The sequence below is a fragment of the Sceloporus undulatus genome, chromosome 3, assembly GCF_019175285.1.
Source record: "Sceloporus undulatus isolate JIND9_A2432 ecotype Alabama chromosome 3, SceUnd_v1.1, whole genome shotgun sequence".
NCBI classification, from domain to species: domain Eukaryota; kingdom Metazoa; phylum Chordata; class Lepidosauria; order Squamata; family Phrynosomatidae; genus Sceloporus; species Sceloporus undulatus.
This window is the reverse complement of record NC_056524.1, coordinates 103,243,665-103,265,033: the sequence shown is the minus strand read 5'-3', so window position 1 is coordinate 103,265,033 and position 21,369 is coordinate 103,243,665. Positions and strand designations below refer to the sequence as shown.

General features: G+C 38.2%; 1 long non-coding RNA gene across 1 annotated transcript in view; it reads right to left on the bottom strand.

Annotated features, from left to right (window-relative positions):
• The window catches only part of LOC121926505, a 38,211-nt gene that overhangs the window by 2,359 nt on the left and 14,483 nt on the right, over window positions 1-21,369 (bottom strand). The window contains exon 2 of the long non-coding RNA XR_006103034.1: window positions 18,370-18,452. This is a non-coding gene — a long non-coding RNA (uncharacterized LOC121926505). The remainder of the gene's footprint in view (window positions 1-18,369; window positions 18,453-21,369) is intronic.

Here is a 21,369-nt window from a genome sequence, read left to right as displayed (position 1 = left end):
AATTAGCATTTCTTAGATTTGCTTACACATGTATCTCTCCTTCAGGTGACGTTAAGGGGAAGATCACAGGCAAAACCAGCACTGAGTATGTGTTGCCTAAGAAAACCCTGGGAAACTCATGATACAAAGTCACCATAGAAAGCCAAGAGGTGACTTGAAGACCCACACACACACTTTCTAATAATAATGTTATCTCACATTATATATTTCTGTGGCGACACTCACTGTTCATCATCACGTAAAATACAGTTATTGCAGAATAGGTGCTTGTTTTAAGCTTCCGAATATTAATCTCTGTGTACACACTGTGCTAAAATCTGACCTCAGACTGCTTAAGAACATTGACTCCGATGGGCTTAAGCCCATCTAAATCTGTATCGGGTTGGTAGCTGATCTCTATCAGAATGTCTTGGGGAATAAATCCAGTTTTTGATGTGCATGCATAACTAGTGTCTACCTTGCTACAGTTTAGAAAAACATGATAGTAGGGCCTGACTGATTTTTATCATTATTGGAGTAAAGGCATTAGTGTTTTCTTACAGATGGTCACCTATGCTGGAAGCACATGAAAGAATCCTAAATTGTGGAAAGATTATTCTAAATTTAGGGAAGCATTAACTCCCTAATGCTAAAGGTGGAGCCATGCTGCTAAACATATTAGTATTCCTTAATTCAAACACCTGTTCTGCCCAAAAGATACATAAAAAGCTCTTATTTATTGCTTGCATCTCCATTTCAGATTTAATTTCACTATAAATTCATCTCATGTTAATTTATGTACAAACAAAGACACACACTTTTTAAATATCCAAAATGCTGGAAATAAACTTATTTTTAATTTTGTGCTTGTTTTCCATTTGTCAACCAGCAAATGAAAGGACTGAATAAATCAAGCACTAATTGCCAGCGGTGCTAAATTTAGTGTGAGATCTGGAATCCTTTTGATCAAAACCGCTGAATATGAAATCGTCCTCAGCTCTCTAGGCAACTTTATCCGCCTTTCTATTCTCCATCTGTCAGTCACCTGGGAATTTGTGAACTATTCCATATGTCAGCCTTGTCAATCACAATGGAATGTGGGAACTATCTGCCTACTGCATAGGAATTCTTGTTAAAAATTAATCTGCATTAGGCTAGGAGTTCTATATTTTGTGTACCCTACCATTTAGTGTTTCCTTAATATTTTTCCTATAAAGAGAGGCTAAGTAGATGTGACATGACTATTCTGATATCTTCAGAGGCTATATATAGACATATAGAGAAGCATATCTCTTTCTATATATACGCTCAAAGACCAGGGAAGCTCTAGTTAAAGTTGGTTTCTATCTTCCATTTCCAGTTGCTAACTTTCTCCATCCATTCCTCAGGGGCTAGATTTTTACATTTCTTATCTCAACCCAAAAGATGACTTTAAAAGAAAAAGGGAAAGAAGGAAGAGTGTGAACTAACTTGACTTAGCCATTTTTTAAATACGTGAGTTGGAAAGAAAAACTCTTCCTTATTATATGAAGAAAGTTATCACTGAAGTTTTTATACAGTAATTGCATTTATTTGGTTTGGCAATATAGAACAAAGAATTGCAGACACATTGCTTAACAAGATTAAGAGTCAGCGTGCTAGAGCAGCTATAGCACTGGATTTGGTTCTAGAAGACCAAGTTGCATTACCCAGATAGCTGCAACATTCATCATATCTATGTTTCTTATAAAACCCTTGCAGGAGTTTGGTGGTTTTGCTGGTATTTTTGTTAAGCAATTTTGCACATAGCTTTGTATTTGATAATTGCTTTCATGTGCTCCCAAAAGCTGTGAAAATAACTTTCATATCCCAACTGGCTATAAGTTTTAAGAAGGCTCTCTTCAAAATAACTTTCTCAATACAAATTGAAAGAAGACAGACGTGCCCTCTAAGGAGAGCATAAGGCTTCTGCCATCAGCCAGAGCATCTCTACCATCTAGGAATAAAATCAGAGGAATGACTGAGGAAACCAATCTAGCATCATTTATTTGGCACAGAAGGAGAAACTGAAGGAAATTCATTTTCCCATTCCTACTAGTAAGAACATTGGTACCTTCAACTGCTAAAGAAGAAAGATGAAAGAAATTCCTGAAACATTCCAGATTAATTTAGGACATTGGTTTAAGAAAGAGCCACCAACTTCTCTTTAAGCGAGAGCAACAACAAGTGAAGGTCAGTTTGGGTGAAACTGGATAGAAATGTTCTCTTATAGGACACCACTTTTTGAATTGAAGAACTGACCTCCTTCTTCTTCCATTTTCATCCCTATTCCTTCCCTTGTAAATCTTGTCTTTTTAGTTTGTAAATAGTTGGCAGGGTCTCTCTCTCTCCTTGTATTGATTTGAACCACTTTAAAAGACAATAAAAAAATTATTAATTATTTGAAAAGTGGGCCAGCAAACCAAGTTTTCATACCTGAGATTTTTCCAGGACTGGTCATGCATTTAGTCGGTTATATGAAATACACTGCAGTTAAAGCTTCATTAATTTCCAGTGTTAGCTAAATCTCCTGATCACAATGAAGAAAGTAATACTGAGAGTATATTCTTTTCCTTCAGCTTGAAAGCATACCTGGAAATGGCTGTTTGTTAGCCTATCAGTTATACTATCTCTCTTGGAACAAAAAATTAGTTCTGAAAAGTAGAAACTTTTGTTACTATCAGTTATACTATCTCTCTTGGAACAAGAAAATAGTTCTGAAAGTTAAAAAAATAGTACATCTTCTTTTAAAATTATTTTCCTTCTTGTGTTTCCTCTTGGACCCCTATCCTATATATGAGCAATCCTATCTACTCAAAGGTTATCAGGAATGATCATGGCCACAATTTTGGGGGATAAGGAAGGCATTTGGATGACTAGCTAACTTCAGAAAGGTCAAACAGTTAATGCAGAATACTACTCTAACTTGTTGTGCTGATTAAATGCGGTGTTGAAGGGAAAAGGGCAAGGGAAACTACAGGAAGGTCTTCTCTTTTCACAGGACAATGCAGCTGCTCACAGGCCTGGCAAGACAGTGAATGTTTTGAAGAATTTGGGGATTGGGTGCAGAGACCGTTCACCCTACTCACCAGATTTTGCTCCATTTGACTATTTCCTGTTTCCAAACCTTAAAAAGGGATTGAAAGGAAGGGATTTTTTTTAAAGGATTCAGAAGTGATTGCAGTAGCAGAGCATCATTTCAGTGACCAAGCATCAAAAAAATTTTTTTGAAGGATTAAATAAACTTGAGAAAGATGTGCCAAGTGCATTCAACTTTGGAGTTAATATGTGCAATACCATGTAAGTTTCATGGCTCTAGATCATTTCCTTCTTGGTTGGGCTGAGAACTTTTCGGCACCCCCTTGTATATAATCTTTTCAAAATTGTTCAACTGGATTTCTCCCCACATGAATGAGTAGAGAATTACAGCGGTGGACAGGTGTTTCTTGTGCTTATGCCCCAAATATAGCCAGTGACTACTTATGGATCAAACCATATGATGCCAGTCTTATTTCTTTATCATTATGTGCAAGCCATACAGTTATTTCAAAATGGTGCTAAGCTCCCAAGAGATATAAATGATTATTATTTTTATACTATATTCAATCCTGATGTTGCAACATCTTTTAGTGAGTGTGGTTATTTAATATGACACAGCTCTCCACGAAGGACTTTGATTTATGCCCTTTATCAGCCACGTTATTCTATTCAAACATTTATCACACCTTTGAAACTTCATATTTGCCCAGTTTTGCTGCTAGGAGGTTTGTATATTTACCCTGAACACCACAGTTCAAGAGGGATGTTGACAAGCTGGAAAGGATTCAAAGAACTAAGAAGATGATAAGGGTAAATCCTACAAAGGACAGGCTGAGTGAACAAGGCCATGTTCAGCCAAGACAAAGGAAGATTTAGATGCTGAAAAGAATCTTGTTTAAAATAATAAATTTTGGCTAAAAGATATTACTTAGCAGATTATGAGGCATGTATTTAAGAGGATCTACAAAGAAGGAGAATAATTATTCCCCTGTCTACAGAATTCAAAAGTAATGTCTTTTAAATATGGAAAGGAAAATTTTTAAAAATGCAGTTTTATCAGTGACAATCCTACCATTAGGTAGGCTGAAATGATTGTCTCTAGTTGAGAGGTTTTGATGCAGTGGGTTTGAGCTGTTCCTACTGGATTCCCTATTTGTTCCCCTCTGTTGGAGAACAGCACTATTATGTCACATAATTGGGGCTGAATCTGCTCGGCAGAAATAACATAATGCAGTTTGATACCATTTTAACTGTCGTGGCTTAGTGCCATGCAATTTTGGGATGTGTAGTTTTGTGAGATATTTAGCCTTCTCTGTCAGAGATGCTAGAAGAAACTACAAATTCCAAAATTTCATAGGATGGTCCTGTAGCAATTAAAGTGATATCAAGCTGCATTATTTCTGCAGTGCAGATTCACCCCGGTGTTGCCCCCTTAAATTAGCCTGCTGCCTCAGTTGTGGTGGAGGGCATTATTCCATTATTTTGTCTTCTATAAGTGAAATGGGAACATTCAGTATAAGCAGAAACATATCTTGGCCCAGGCTTGCTTCCCATACATGTCTACCAAGTCTGGAGGATGGTGCACACCTGCAGTGGTGGCTCTATCCCACAAAGCTGTAGATAAAATAGATTGGAAGATCTTTCTATTCAGTGTGCTCTGGAACATGCTTCTGAAACCAGTTGTTAAATCAGTCACTTTGAAGCCTCAGTCTGATAAACACTTGTAATTCTTAATACAATCTTTAACATTTCTGTTTAGTGGTCTCTTTATGTAAGTGAGACCACTTTTAGTTAAAAAGGCTTTACAGCATCTCTCCTTTTCTATAGAGCAAAGCACATTGTTTGAAAAATCTCTTGCAAGTTCCTGTCATTGCTGTGGTTGGCGAGAATATTAAGGGTTATTTACCCCATCCTTTTTTCATTTTTGTTTTATATTTTGAGCTTCCACTTACAGCGTGTCCAGGGTTACATAGGTCACCCAATGCCTGTGGTTATTTGTGGAGGCAAACAGACAGATGATATGCTTACTGTTAATGGTTAAGCAGGGAAGGTTCTTACTATAGATAATATAGTTTTATCTTTTTAAACTTTTGTATAATTTTAAATCAGTTTTATAATGTTTTAAAAATGTTGACTTTAAATTGGTTTTAAAATTTTAATAAATGTTTTTAATTTGCAGTCATGGAAGATGACTTGAGTCCCATCCTGGAAGAAAGGTGGCATATAAATAATATAATATAATATAAATAATAAAAAAATTGTTAAATAAACAAATACATGAAATAAACAGTGTACTAACAACATTGAATATTCATAATATTTAGGAAATCTGACATGTGGTAAATTAGGAATGAAGAAGAATTTGGTGTGGTCTGCATTTTTAAATGATTTGACTTGATGATCTGCATTTCCCAGATGAATATATGGATTATCCTGCACACTACACAGTTTTCTGAAGTTGTGATGCTATTCTCAGTTCCAAAATGCATAGAAAAGTTACATGCAAAGATGTACCTATTAGGAAATGTTGCATACTAAAAGGCATATATTAGAGGACTCTTGGGTACAAATAAAAATGTTAATTATTCTACTTTTATAAAGAGCTGCATACTGATGTGGAAACAGGGTGGACTTATGATTCCATTTCCCAGTGGCTATGACAAAGTAACACAGACTTGAAATATACTGATTCTTCTACACTTTGAAAAGTATTATTCCCAATTTTAGCTTGATCCTAGAGTAATGAAAACGTTCCTTGTCAGGGTTCAAATTTCAGGAGACTTTACAACAGTGATGAAGCGCAGCCATGGCTTGCAGAATTGAAGTCCCTGATCTTTTCTAACCAAAATAGAGGGGGATTGCTGAAATCCCCATGGCACAACAATTTACTTTTTAAATCGTTTTAAAGACTTCTCTATACCCTTTAGCATTAAAAAACACACATTCTGAGAAACAGTAATGGATTTTCAGCCACTGTGGTTTGTTTGTTTGATTGATTTTTCAGTAGTCCATGTGAACCATAACATAAAAGGAGCCCCGGACAGTTCCCAAAGGCAGCCCCATATAGAATGCAGTTGCCTACCCCCAATTTAAAGAGTGGATGATATACAATAAGAAAAAGGCAAGAAAATAAAGGCAACTTGCCTCTCTTTTGAGAAGGAAAGATATTAATATCATTGACTGTGGTGACCTTTCTGGCTTTCTTCTCTGGGATAGGATTCGGGGGCGCTGTTTTACAATGGCTCCAGTTGGCACCCTGGCCATGATGATTGTTTGTCTGTGGTGTGTCTCAGCATTTGGTTCTGTTTGATGATTACATGAAACTGTTAGAAAAGGTTATCTGGAGTTTTGGGGTACAGCATTACCAGTACATTGATGAGCTGGTATAAACCAGATTGAGCTATAAGATTTTTTGGGGGGGCTTTCTATCAGTCCTACCACCTTCACAAGCACATTTGGTGAGAACATGAGAGAGAGCCTCCTTGTGAACCTAGGCTGCAAAACTCCAAGTGACATTTGCTTCGCCCTTTTCTGCTCTCTTTTTGCCTGCAGGTGAAGACCAGGTAGGCCTTTGAGGTTTAAATTAGGTAGTTGTAGTTTTTATAAAATTGTAAGCTGTTTTTTTTAAAATAAACTTGCTGTTAATAATTATGTTTTAAACATTTTAACTGTACTGGTTTGACCATTGGTCTATGACTCTGGAGACCAGGGCCTAAAGATATGCTTGGCTAAGGAAACCCACTGGGCGACTTTGGGCAGGTCACACGCTCTCAGCCTGTGAGGAGGACAAAGGCACCACAATGTGCACAAACCTTGTCCAGAAAACCCCATGACAGGTTCATTTTAAGGTCTCCATAAGCTGGATACAACTTGAAGGCACACAACAACAACAAAATAAAATTTTAACTTAATCTTATTTTAATCAATTTAAGATGCCTTGGATCCCATCTTGGGAGAAAGGTGGGGTATAAATTCAGTAAATAAAGAATAAATGAAAAAAAAATACCTTGCATTATTGTCCTTTGACATTCAAAATCTTTTAATAGGGGAGAAGTCTTTTCTGTTATTTCTGTTCACGTCACAAAACAGTATTATTCCCAAAGTCCGCTGACACAGAAAGAAGTAAACCCACACTACTCTTTCAAAAGCTTTCTCAGCCCTGATAAAGTATAAAACTTTAGAATCTTATGAGCGTTTTTTCAGACAGAGGTTCTCAGTAACAAGCCTACCTGTTATGTTTATTTTGGACCGCAGTCAAGGAACTTTATATGTATCAGCATTAATATTTATAATACATTTAATATGATTGCTTGTATTACCATCATAAATATGCAATTTGTCTAGATTATTTATTAACATTGTTAATCGTCTCTACATTTCTATTAGAAAAAGAGCAACTAAAGCTGCAGTAATAATAATAATAATTTCTAAAAATAAACAACAGTAAAAACAGAAACAGCAGTTCAAGTCCAATTTATTGTAAGCAGAATAAAAAGACTCATTGGCATAGTTATGATGGACTATGTCATTGTAAAAGCAATGAACCCCCCCTGGACACCTGCAAAACACGGTTCTCAAAGTGAGGGGTATCAGTTATTTTTTTGACCAAGTTCTGAAAATATGAAACTCCTGGTACAGAAAAAACTGGCACAAAAGTAGTGAGGTAGTTGAAAACAAAACAAAAAAGAGATTTAAATTAAAAAGGAGAGAGGACACAACGACACAGCAAATAGTAAACCTATTATTTCTCCTCCCCTCAGCTCTCTGGAAATATTAGCCCTGCAAGCCATCCAACAGACAAGGACTTTTATTGACTGAATCTCTCTGCTACAATAACACTGCCCTGTTTTGGACTTCGTTTCTGATAAATGAAATAGAGTTTTGTAGCACAGCTCTTACATGTCTAATTTATTCATTTTATATCACTACATTTCTGCTTCAGACTCTTAATATTATTTATGTAGTCTCTATACTCTTTCTAGGTATTTCATTTTAAAATGTTTTTACTGGCTGCACAGAATTACAGAACTAAAATAATATTTTAAAAAATCTCATATCTAGGACAGGTAATTGTTTGAAATCTGATGTGTTACTAATGAGCTATTTCTTTTTTTATCATCAATAACACAATTCATCAGAGCCTCTAGTTAACATTTTTTGCACTGAATTTTTCACAACTCTTGATTAGGCAGCTGAAAAACTGACAATTTAATAGATACATACATGCTGCCTATAACTGAGCCTTTTTACTTTAAAACTGAGGGGGTACTCACTGTTGTTTCCTGGTTCATGTACATCTTCAGCCCATGCAAGAACAAAACCCTTTGTCCATACCATGTCACTACATCATTGTATATAATAAGACTTGAGCATCCATGGATTTTGGTATCCATGGATGGTTCTGGAACCAAACACAAGCGGATATCAAAGTCCAGTGTCTCTCAGACGTGTCTAACTGTATAAGCCAGAGGTCTGGGCCAGCACTGAACTTTTCCAGATTTGTTAAAAAATAGCCAAATAAATATTCTTACCACCACAAAGTGCATCAGTAGGGTGTGAGATAACAGCTCCTTTTCACCAATTCCAGGAGTTACGGTTTAATTGTAGCCTGTGAAACTGGAGTTCCATACACTATCATGACAAAAAGCCATTGCCAATGACCAATCCTCCATGAATGCTTTAAACCACCTTTTCATTAACACAGCCCTATTTGGCAGCATCAGCACTGCAGAAATAATACAGTATGATACCACGTTAACTGCATGGCTCAATGCTATGGTATCCTAGGATTTGTAATTTGTTGTGGCACCAGGTTGCATTGATAGAGAAGGCTAAATATCTCACAAAACTACAGAACTCATAAATATGAGATATTTAGCCTTCTCTATCAGAGTGACCTGATTCCACAGCAAATTGTAAATCTCAGGATTCGATAGCATTAAGTCATAGCAATTAAAACAGTATCAAACTGCATTATTTCTTCACTGCAAATGCAGCCTTTGTTTGTGTAGGATGAGAGGGAGGCAGAGGAGATTGTCAGACAGGTGGAAATCATGGAAGAAAAAGGCATACTCCTGGTAAAGTTGAGTGATCGTGCTGAAGATTTTCAGATGTCGACACGCTTATCCAGGACTTAATCCATCCAGATCCAGGAATGCTCCAGCAGCAAACCATTCTTGGGACATCACTGTGAATGGTTTGTTCGTGGGGCATTCATGGATCTTCATGAGTTAAATCCTGGATAAGCACAATGAAAATCTTCAGCACATTTGCGTGACTTTGCCAGCACAATTGCGTGACTTTGCCAGGAGTATGTCTTTTACTCCCAGCTTTTCCCCCAGTCTGATAATCTCCACAGAGAGCAAATTATTGGAAGGGAATCAGAAACAAACATACAAATGTCCTATATGGCATTTTTACTGCTCAACAGTTGAGGGGATTTGATCCCCTGATGAACTAAGGGATATTGTACTGTTGTGCAAGCTGTTGTTGTTGTTGATGCAGCTGCTCTTCCTCCTCGTCTTCCATTTATCGTCTGTACTCCACATTTCCTCCATATTTTGACCATGCAATCAATAAGTTATATGTTATTCATTCACCAAGTGGTCTTCCTTCATCTTGGCCATCTCAGACTTTGGCTTGCCTGTGCTCTCAGAACTGATCTCCATCTTAGTGCAGCAATCCAATTGCTTATGACTTTCATGAGAATTTCACATATCTGGAGTAAAAAGTGATTTAGGTCAACCTTGATGTGATGGTAATTCATCATCAATCCTGGAATGACTGTCGTGTTAGTAAATAGTAACGACAGGGAATAAATCAGATCAGAACCATGGCATGGGGGAAACGGACTTAACTATTTGTTCCCAACATATTCCCAGTCTGAACTGCCTTATTTGATGGCTGATTGCACCACTGGATGCTTTCATCCCAGGCCTTGTAGGAGACACACTCACTCTTGATTTGAACTGCAACCACCGCATGGTAGAATGTGGTTCCACTAGAATGAAAACCAAAGTCATACAAAAACCAGTGATGTGCACAGTGCCACATCCTCCTTAGCTCTACTTTTAACAATGAAATTAATAAGACTAAAGCTGCAATTGTATGACACTTAAATGTAAGTAAGTCCCAATGAAGTTAAAGAGTCTTCATTCAAAGTACATTATGCACTAGATTGTATAATGTACCATTGAATACCCACTTACTTTGTCTCCTGTTGAGAGAAAAGGCAGAAAAATCTGAACAGACATATATTAGATTGCACTAGATTGGTTTAAATACAAATTTTCAACTTTAACTGAGTTATTATTGTTCATGATGATCTGGAACTGGATTAAAAGCAGGCCTTTCCAGAATAGTTTCCACCCAGCATGAAAGAACCCCCCGTATATGCTGCATATTTTATATTATGCTACTCTTTCCTGTTGTTATTGGTTTTAATACTTTATTTAATAGAGTGATTTTAGTAGTAATATGTTTAATCCTTTTTTAAGGGAGGGTTATGATATATTGTATTGTGTATTGTATGTTTTTATACTGTAAGCCGCTCTGATTGCCTTATGGTAGAAGAGCGGGATATAAATAAAAGTTTTATTTATTATTATTTATTTAAAGTTATCCCTTATAACTGAAACCTTTATAACATACAGATATATCTAGGCATAGGCTGCTTTGTATGTTCAGGATTTTTAAAACACTACTTTGAAAAGTGTGACATGTAAACAGCACAACTGAGAATGTAAAGTAGGCTTTGTTGTGTTATATCACACAAAAGTTCCAACAAATCTACTATAAATTTCATGTTGTCAACAGATACATCTGGGTGTTGGTGGGAACAGTCAACAAGAATGTTTCTTAGGAAAGTCATCCAATTTACTTGTGAGAGATTCAAGGCCAAACTGTCTTGTCTTTGCACAACAGCAGCTATGTTGAAAAGTATTCTTTGCTCCCTTTCTTGTCATAACAGAATTTGTACTGACAATTCCAGAGAATGACAATAAGCCACTATGATTTTCACTAGAAAGGGCCACTCTTTTATTTCTTCCAGATCGAGAAGGGGAGGGAAGCCTTTTCTCTTCAACAGTATGTAGCAACAGGATCTTGAAATACCCATAAAAGCATCCCTGTTGAACTGGCTTTTAAACATCTACTCTAGCAATGCTGTTTTATATTCATAACCTTTGTCCTGAGTTTACCAAGATAAAACACTATGAGAACTCTAATGATAATTACATAATTTCACATCATATCTTGAAGAGCACTTTCTAAATTCTGTAACCATTATTCGTTGAGTTGAGCCACAGCTAAAACTTTGGCTTCGTTATACAAGCCCAATTAAAAGAGGAAGACTGCTAGGAAACGTAATAGCACTTCCTTCAATTTATTACTCACGGTAGCTGGTTACCAAAAAAAAAGCAACCCTCAAGGAAAAAAAAGTCTTGTTCTGCTAGCAGGACCAGTGCATAGCAGCTTATGCTATAGATAATTAAGTGTTTTGGTGGGAAATTTCTTCATGAGACGGATGTATAATTAGACAAATTTGTTCACCTATCTTGGTTCATTGAAGTCTCTATAAGCTTCCTTTGCTTGGCAATGGGTCCTGATCCTAGAAGCTTTTATGCTTGATTAATTGTCAATATTAGGCCGGGGCTTGCTCATTAGCTTCGTGCAGGGCACATTGCCACTTGCAACAAGCCCCATTTGGAAAGATGATGTGTTAACTGTTAATAAACTGCAGTGCGCTAGTTGTTGTTGTTGTTTAATAAAAGCTCAGCCCACTAAAGGCAAGGCACATTCTGATACGTTTTTGAAGGAAACAGCATAATTACATTTTTTTTAACCCAGAAAAACAGCAGCACAGCTATCCAAGGATCCTTCTCAGCTCTTCAGGGATAGGTGTGTGTATGTGTGAGTGTGTGTATCTCAACATAAATTTACTAGCTATTAGTATTCAGGCAACAAATCTTGGTTTTTCAATCTGCTGTGTCAACTGTTTCAAATCATACGTAGGCTGGTGTGCTTCAGCACTAGCATTTTAAAAAACAAAAACAAAGAGGAAACAAATTAAAGTCCATATGCTTTTACAATGGGCATTAAATTGTGAATGAAATATTCCCTTTCAAGGAGTCACAAATTTCTTTGGTAGTAGGTAGAAAAGGACATTGGCATCCTGTTGAATTCATATCTTCCAAATTTGCTTCCTAACTAATTAGGTCCGGTGGCAGACACTTCACCCCCCATAACTTCCCCCCTCCATTAGAAAGTCTGAGGAATGCAGTCTATCTACAACTACCGCTTGCCTTCTTGACAGACAGTTGGGTATCCTCCAGAATATTTCAAAGCATCAAATATTTTTCAGACTAGCAGATTGGAAACCATGTGACATATTTTTTTCAGGTTTATGCTCAAACTTATAGGTGTCATTAGTGGTGTGTGGCACAGATAACTCTACCTTCTTGCATTGTTGCATGTGTTGGCTGAACAACTTTTGTTTTTAAGCCTCCATCGCAGAAGAAAATATTCTCTTTAGGACTTTCCTCCCATTAGATAAAAACAAAAGTCAAAAGAAGTGAGAAAGTATATTTTAAAAAACAAAAAACAAAACCCTAAAGCAATAAACAAATGCTGTTGGCTGTGAGCCCTCGGTTGTTTTTCACTGGGAAAATTCTGTCCCCACATTTTCCCAGCTGAAACTACATTTCATGAATGACAGAGGCTCAAACTCAGAGGTCTTCTGTGCCCACAAAAACTAAAGAGGTGATGCCAAAAGGTTCCCGACATTAGAGGGGGGTTTCAGGGGCTTAGGACAAAGTATAACATAGCACAAGCAGCATTTCACACAAGTGCAAAGAGGGATAAATGCAGGAGGGGAAGAAAATGCTACAAAGCAAATCGGATGAAAGTATTTACTAGTTCACAGCCACAGAAGCCATCCAATGTATGTGTTAATACTTTCATCTTCTAATCACAGAGGTTTCAGTTTCCACTTTGAGAATGCATCTGCTCTTTCTTTCCTTCTTATAAGTACTTTAAACCACCCCTCAATCACAGTCCTTGGGCAGTTCACAAAGAGCAGCCAGGTACAGTTAAAATGTAAATGTATAATGGGGGTGGGGGACAAAATTATGAAACCAACATAAAATGGGATTACACTTGAATCTAGGAAAGCTCAGGAAAATAAAAAGGACCATAACATAAGCTCCGGGCCAGCCTTTCCAGGGAGAGTATTCCACCACTGGAGGGATCGCACTGGAGTGTGCATTCATTCTGGGGTGTTAATGACAGACTGAAGTGAGGTAAGTGGGGTTTAAAGACAGTGCTAATGGGACTGAATGAATCAATCAGTTTCATTTTCTCCTATTTTTTAAATTCTTAATTCTTTACTTCTTGCTTAAGGTTTGAGTAATTTTTTAGCATTAAAAAAATTAGGACCTAAGGAAATTCTCAGTCTTCTACACTGGTGAAATGCAATAGGTACAGCTATTCACAATTTGCACAGGATCATTTTGCAACAACTTGCCATGCAGTGAGGATGATAGGAGAAATCTTTCAGTTTTATTTTTTCCCATAATGAATTTTGCAGATGCATTAATTAATGTATCAGAGGTTAAGACTGGTCAGGGGCCTATTTTATATCCTCCCACCCACCCCATTCTAGGAAAATGGGCGTGGGTTATTCATCTAAAACATGAATGTACTGCATGAAAACATAAAAAACAGGAATCATATTCTTCAAGACTTTTGCCTTGGAATATGGCCTCAATTCTGTTTTAGAAGGTGAATTGTTCAAATGCTCTGAGATCTGGCGGCTCAGGGCATGTTGAAGAGGAGCCAGGCACAGCACATGGCTCAAAGCCTGAGACCCTGGAGACCTGTTGAGGATGCTCCAACCTCACCCTTGATTTGCCAGAGATGCTCATCTGGAATAGTGGAAGTAGTTTATCTTGATTTCAGTAAGGTTTTTGACAAGATCCCCTATGATATCCTTGCAAAACAGTTAGTAAAAATTGGGCTAGACTATGCTACTGTTGGGTGGATCTGTAGTTGACTGACAAAACCCAAGGATGCTCACCAATAGCTACTCTTCATCCCAGAGAAAAAATGACTAGTAGAGTGCCACAGGTTGCTGTCCTGGGCCCTGTGCTATTCAACATATTTATCAATGACATGGATGATGGAATAGAGGCATGCTTATCACATTTGCAGATCACACCAAATTAGGACTAGAAGCTAATATCCCAGAGGACAGGATCAGAATTCAAAATGACCATAACAGATTAGGGAGCTGGGTCAAAACTAAAAAAATGAATTTCAACAGGGAGAAAACAGATATAGGATGGGAGACACCTGGCTTGAAAACAGTACATGTGAAAAGGATCTAGTCAACGACAAGCCAAACATGAACCAACAGTGTGTTGTGGCAGCTTAAAAAACAATAAAATCCTAGATTGCATCAATAGGGAGTATAGTGTCCTGATTGAAGGAAGTAATAGAATCCATTCTACTTTGGTTGGACCTCATCTAGAATAATGGGTCCAGTTCTGGGCACCACAATTCAAGCAGCACAATATGGAACATGCCTAGAGGAGAATGACTAGTGAAAGGTCTAGAAACCATAACCTATGAGAAGGGACTTAGGGAGATGGGTATGTTTAGCCTGGGGAAGAGAAGGATAAGAGGTGACAGACATGATAGACATTTTAAATAATTGAAGGAGTGTCATATTGCAGATATAGCAAGCTTGTTTTCTGCTGTTCCAGGATACAGTCTTGGATTCAAATTACAAGAAAAGAGATTCCACCTAAACATTAGGAAGAACATTCTGATAGTAAGAGACAATGGAATGGAATGAGGCTGCTGGCTGGGGGAAGCAGAGCTTTTGTTATGGGACATTCCCACAAGCAGAATAGCAGGGTGAAAAGAGAAGGACTCCACGGGAAGGCTACGGGAACTTCTTGAAAAGTTTTGGAAGTGTAACAAAAGAAAAAAAATGGAAGTATTCCACCCATTTCCACCAGTGAAATACTCTGTTGGCTTGTGGTTCCAAAATGTATTTACATGAGTGAGTAAAATGTGCATTATGGGTTGGTTGCATGAGGCCTCCAAGACTCCTTGTACAGACTTTTGTATCCAATGATAGAATGTACTCCTACCAGCCATGCAAAGGTGTCATGTGATAAATGAGTGTCATGGCACTTCTTTTAAACTCCCAAAGATTGTTTGTAAGTACAGTAAGTAAGTAAGTAAGTAAATAAATAAATAAATAAATACCTGGAATAGACCATAGCAGACTTTACCCACATAGTGTCCAAACCTCCACATTTCCTACAAAGTATACTTGCCCCTTTGCGTCTGAACAGAGAAAGTGACTTTCAGAGTACAGCGGCGAATATAACCTCAGTCTTCCTGGCACTAACTATACTGGCTCTCACAGCATAAAAGTAAGAAAGATGTTTACAGGTGTCTAGTTTGGTTCCATGGCAAGAAAAAAATCACTATTTCTCTTCAAAAGATAGGTGGCAAAGCAGCTCATAAAAATATTAAAACCCATTAGAATGGAAACCCAAACAGACAGACACACACCCCTCCCGCCAAAGGCACAAGTAATAAATACAGAACAAGAGCTCAAGAACCACTAAGAGGATGGCTGAGATCCTGCATCAGAGGTTGTGATGAGTAACTTTATGATGGTAGAGTTCTGTTGCTGACATGGTGCATAAGCATGCTAGTGAATTATGATGATGCACAATGAGGCACCATACAAGAGGTCCACTTTGCAGCTGTCATTGTGCAACAGGAAACATCATGCACCACATTGTGGAATAGCCAAACAGCTGGTTCCACTTGTACAATGGTCTCAGTGGTGTAAACCTCCTGGGAATAAAAATGTTACATAATGGCACAGTTGACTTTACACAAACATAAATCAGTTTAAGATGTAATTTCCCATGCAATGGATGTTAGCCTTTATTTTAATATAATATTAGAAAATGTTTTATTTTATTTTTAAAAGGGCATCAGGATGACAATAAGGTTAGTGGCATCCCTAGTGGCATCATCACTGAGAAAGTTCTGTTTCTAGTGACCACTGTCATCTTTTCAGATGATGGGATCAAACTTTTTGCTAACTGCTATCAAGTCAACATTGGCATATGGCAACCAAATGAAAGAGACTTCCAAATCATCTTATCATCAACAGCCCTGCTCAGATCTTTCAAACTGAAGGCCATGGCTTCCTTGATTGAGTATCGATCTAGAATGCAGTCTCCTGAAGTCTTAGCTTTTACATGGTACTGTTCTCCATTGGGGAGCCAGTGTGGTGTAGTGGTTTGAGTGTTGGACTATAACTCTGGGGATCAGGGTACAATTCCCCACTCAGTCACGGAAACCACTGGGTGACCTTGGCAAGTCACAATCACTCAGCTCCAGAAAACCCCATGATAGGTTAGCCCTAGGGTCATCAAAAGTCATAAACAGCTTGATGCACACAACTACAACAAAATGCTTTGTTTAAAAAAAGCTTTAAAAAGGAATATGGAAGCCTAAGCTATCAGTATAATGAGTAAGACCAACTTTACTTCACTGATATCATGAATAACAGTGTCAAGGGGTTTATTTTTCCAAATTTTCCTTCAGAAGTATTTTGAGAGAAAGCTTCAAGTTTTATATCTTTCTCTTATCAATTATAAGCTTTCTCCTTACTAATCCCATCCCAGCAATTGGAAAACCATGCAACAAAGAGAGGGAGCTAACTGTATCATCATAATAAGCAGCAGAAGCAAATTACTTTTTCAACAATATAGTGAGTAACAGAAAAATAACTTTCCAAACATTTTTTCATCCTTATTGTGTCTTCTGTATCTTTTAACGGCTACAATACTGAAAGGAATCCAACAGATGAGGCCACACTGGAGAAAACTATGCTTGCTGAATTTGGCGGGTTACAGACCGCCTATTTGGGGCGGGCTGTACCCGCCCCTTTTCCTGGTGTATCGGGGCCTCAGTGGTCAGAACAGCAGCCGCTGAGGCCCTGATCTGCTGCTTTTCAGGCTGCGGGGAAGCGGCAAAATGCCGCTTCCCCGCAGCCTGAAAAGGGGTGTCGCGGCGGCAGGGTGGAGGAGAAAGGGGCCGCTTGGCCCCTTTCTCCCTTGCTTCGCTGGGCGCAGCCATCTGAAGGCTGCGCCCAGTGACGCAAAGCGGTACCGCAAACTGGGAAGGAACTCTGAAACGGAGCTCCTTCCTGGTTCGTGCTAAGGGCACACTAGGCACCCTGGCACGGAGCGAGGACGTCACATCCGCACTGCCCCGTATAGAGGCAGCGCGGCCGTGACGTCCTCATGGCGGCGGCCGTCTGGAACGGCCGCCGTCATTTTTTACATGCAGAGCGCGTATTAGGGTTAGGGAGGTGTGGAAGCACTGCACCTCCCTAGCCCTAGTACGCACTCCGCGCGTACTTTCATGGCGGTGTGTAACCCGCCTCTCTGTCTGTGGAAATGTTACCAGAAAGAGATAAAGACATTATATACAATGTGGATATGGCAGAAAAGAACTTTTTTCTCTGTCACAGACTATGTCATCTTATACAACCTTAACTGGGATAGTTTCCATTAAACTCAGTTACTTTATTGAGAGTTATTTCTGAGCAGGCATGTACATTAAAAAGAGCAAGAAAAGTTCAAATTGCACTGTTTTTCTTCATGTGTTTGACACACCTCTTTAAAAATACAATAACCTCTTTAATAGGTGTTGAGGATCAATTTAGTTACCTAATTCTAAACATGATCAACCATTTCTAAACATTTTACTTCACAGTTCATAGCATGTATTTTACTTTAATTTCCTCCAGCAATGAATTTTAAATGTAAGGCATTTCTTTAGATTCTGAGTCCAAGATATGTCTGTTTTCATTGTATATCATAATCATTCTGACAAAAGTCTTCCGAAAGACTTTCTAAAATGTACAGTAACATGTTTATTGGTGTCTAAAATCTAAAAATAAACAGGAAATACTTGTGTTTGTTCTATAGGACAAGTTGCTACCTCTTTATTTAAAGTAAATGTCATTGTATGACAGTCTAATGTGCCCTGCCCTGAAATGAGCTAAAGTTTTTTTCCAGAAAAGGTTTTAAGACAACAAAATAGATCTTCAGATAAAGAATGTCTGAAATAGGCTGCAGCTTTGTGCATTTACTTGTAGCCACAAACAATAGCAATGGTAAGATAATTCAGCCTTTACAACCTGTAGAGAAAGCTGAATCTGTCTCACTTTCAGCATTAAGCAATACATGAAACCCACTTGGGGATCCTGGGAAAAACTCACTCAGCACTCACTTTATGCTTTGTTTTGTTTCTCTCCTCCCATTGCCAGGCCTACATGAACTCTGATGGACATCCAATCCTCCTGGTTTCCCCACCTGTAATGAAATATACAGGAGCAAAAGCCCCATTAGAGAACCTCAGTTACAACCAGTTCCTTAATTTATTATTACAGAAGAGTCATAAAACCCAGTTCTGAATTCCATACTGTATCTTCTAAAAAAACCACAGGACTATTCATCTCAACACTCGAAAGATCGATGTTGCATACAAAATTTCCAGTCTGTAATCTCCAAAATGCTATGTAGTTAGGAGACAAATAATTTGGGATTCCTGATTCTAGTAATTTTGTGTCACTTGTGACAAGGTCTGTTTCTGCACATGACTTACTTAAATTAACTAAAGACTATACAAAAGCATCCCAATCAATGAATCATACACAGCTTAACCTCCCAGTGGGCTGTGTCTTCATATCATCGATAGATATATATGGCCCTGTAAATATACTCACACCTCATCTATATCAGAAATGACAGAAGACATTTCGTAGGCCTTTCCTTACTTCCCGTTCTGATTTTTTTTAAAAAAAGAAACCAGCTTCTGTGTATTCTTTGTGCAAATGAACTTTACTATAAATACAGAGTTTCATGAGCAGGTCTTTGCGAATCATTAACTTTTCAAAAGGCACCAGTTCCCTTCTGTCACTAATGACATGCGTTACAGTTTAATGTAACGCTACTTTTAATTATCAGAGCCCTTTCTTTTAAATATCAAATTCCCCCTCTCTAAATTGTCCTGAGTTCTCTTTACAGGCTCATCTGTCACTGTAAATGTCATCATTTTATTCCTCCTTTGGATGCAATGACAGGCCCTCTCTTATCCCTAACTTTATCTCTTTTTCCATCCTTTATTGTACTACAAAGATCCTTTTTTCGTACTTTACAGCTGTATCCGCTTTCCACACGTGGCAAATGATTGCCTCAGTAAAGGTATTTTCTGTTTCAATCTTGCATTTTCCCAAGGGAGAACAAAAAAAAAGAAAAAAAAAAGAAGCAGAAAAATAAGAAAGAAAAAAAGAAGAAGAAAGAAAGAAAAAAAGGACAAGCTTTCTGGAGTTGGTTTCACTGAGAAAATTGTTTAGAATTGCCTCATTCCTCAACAGATTAACGAATGCATACAATCCCAGCTTAAGTGCTATTGTACAGCACAATTTATCCATTATACTTTCTCCTTTCCATTTAGAAAACCCCCCTCACCAATTAAAATAATACAGCCTTCCCATACCTGCTCCCAATTAAATCCAAGCTGCATTACCTGCCTTGATGCAGCTGGTCACACATTCCTACCACTTACCAGCATTCATTAGGGCCTTTTCATTATAAAAGAGCTGGTGGCAGGAATTCAAGCTCCTGGCTTTATTTAGAGCCCACCTAAATGATTGGCTTTCAGCACCAGGTCTCCATAAGAAGAGGATTAGGCGGATGGAGGGAGAATTCATACAGTAGCAAAATATCATTGTTTCAGCTTTGATCATGTCTTCTTAACCTTGGTTGTATCCAAAAGACAAAAAGGCAGGGGTGGGGGGAAATGTGGGGATGCTGGAGAAGCACCTTCCTTGTGCGAAAGACAGTTGGTCGCGAGGAAAGATAAGCGCTAATAAGAATAATGTCATGTCCTCCCAATTTTATTTCTTCATATCCCCAGGCTCTCAAGTCTCTTACACTGGGAGAAAACAATAGCTGCTACACAAAATGATCCCCTTTTACAGATGTGCTTAGTCATTAGCCACTAAGTCTTTGCTGCTGCAGGCTGGCTCAGTGCTGCTTACCAAGCTTAAATAAATTCTTACTGAGAGGGAGAGAGAGAGGGTTGCTGGAGACAAGAAAGTTAAAATGGTACTTAAATCCAAAATAAGGATTTGATTCACCCTGTATAAGTCCTATGGTGAACTGCATGTTGAAGTTATACATCATCTCTTCTATTTGATGTTATACTTGGTTTGCAGGAGTGTGAAAAAGAGGAGTAGAATAGTTGGCCACTGCTACCAGTGCTCAGGCACACATCTACAATTAATTATAATCTGCACAGTGGGCCTGCATTGAAGCACAGCCCCATTCTATTTTGTGCTTAGAGCATATTGTGCATCGTGCTGGACAAACCTTTTCAGACATCTCATGCATATTGGTTCACTTTTCTCCTTGCATTCACTCAAGAGCTTGGAGGTAACTAGTTATACATTGTCCCTTTCCTTAAGTATAATACATTTTAAGGAATCCATTCCCCTTTCCAATAATGAAGATTTGGGCATTACATTTAAACCAAAACTTGGTGGGAAATAACCTCACTTGTTTTGCAGTGAATGGTGGTCCCCCCCCCCCCCCGGAGTCTGATTTGTTTGGTGATGGAGGAAATTATTACATGGCCCACATATTGGTGTCTTGTATCATCTCACTGCCTTGCACTGTGTTGTGGGTGCTGAGCGAGTGACAAAGTAGGCAAGAAGAGAGTATATTTTGTATCACAGTCCAATGGCTAGTAGAACTGACATTTTTTAAAAAGTAACCAAAAGTAACTAGATGTGCATCTACATTGTAGAAATAATGAAGTCTGACACCACTGTAAGTGCTGTAGCTCCACCCTATGGCATCCTGGGATTTGTAGTTTTACAGCTTTCTTTGCCAAGGAGTGTTACCAAAGAATGCTGAGTGCACAAAAGTCCAAATTCTAGGATACTGTAGGATGGAACCATGGCAGTTAAAGTGGTGTCAAACTTCATTATTTCTGCTGTGTAGACATGCCCTAATTCAGTTGCTTTTGAGAAACAGGAAAGTAGGAGTTACTTTCTAAAACATATAACTGTAACAGGGATTAACTGTTTTGAATCTCACAACTGTAACCAATTACAAATTAAAACTAACTTTCTTGGACCTCTAAATATAACAGAGCAATGGGCTTTTTATTAGGGTAAGGGATAGAGCTAGCTTGCTTGATATTTTCTTAGACTCAGTATGGTTC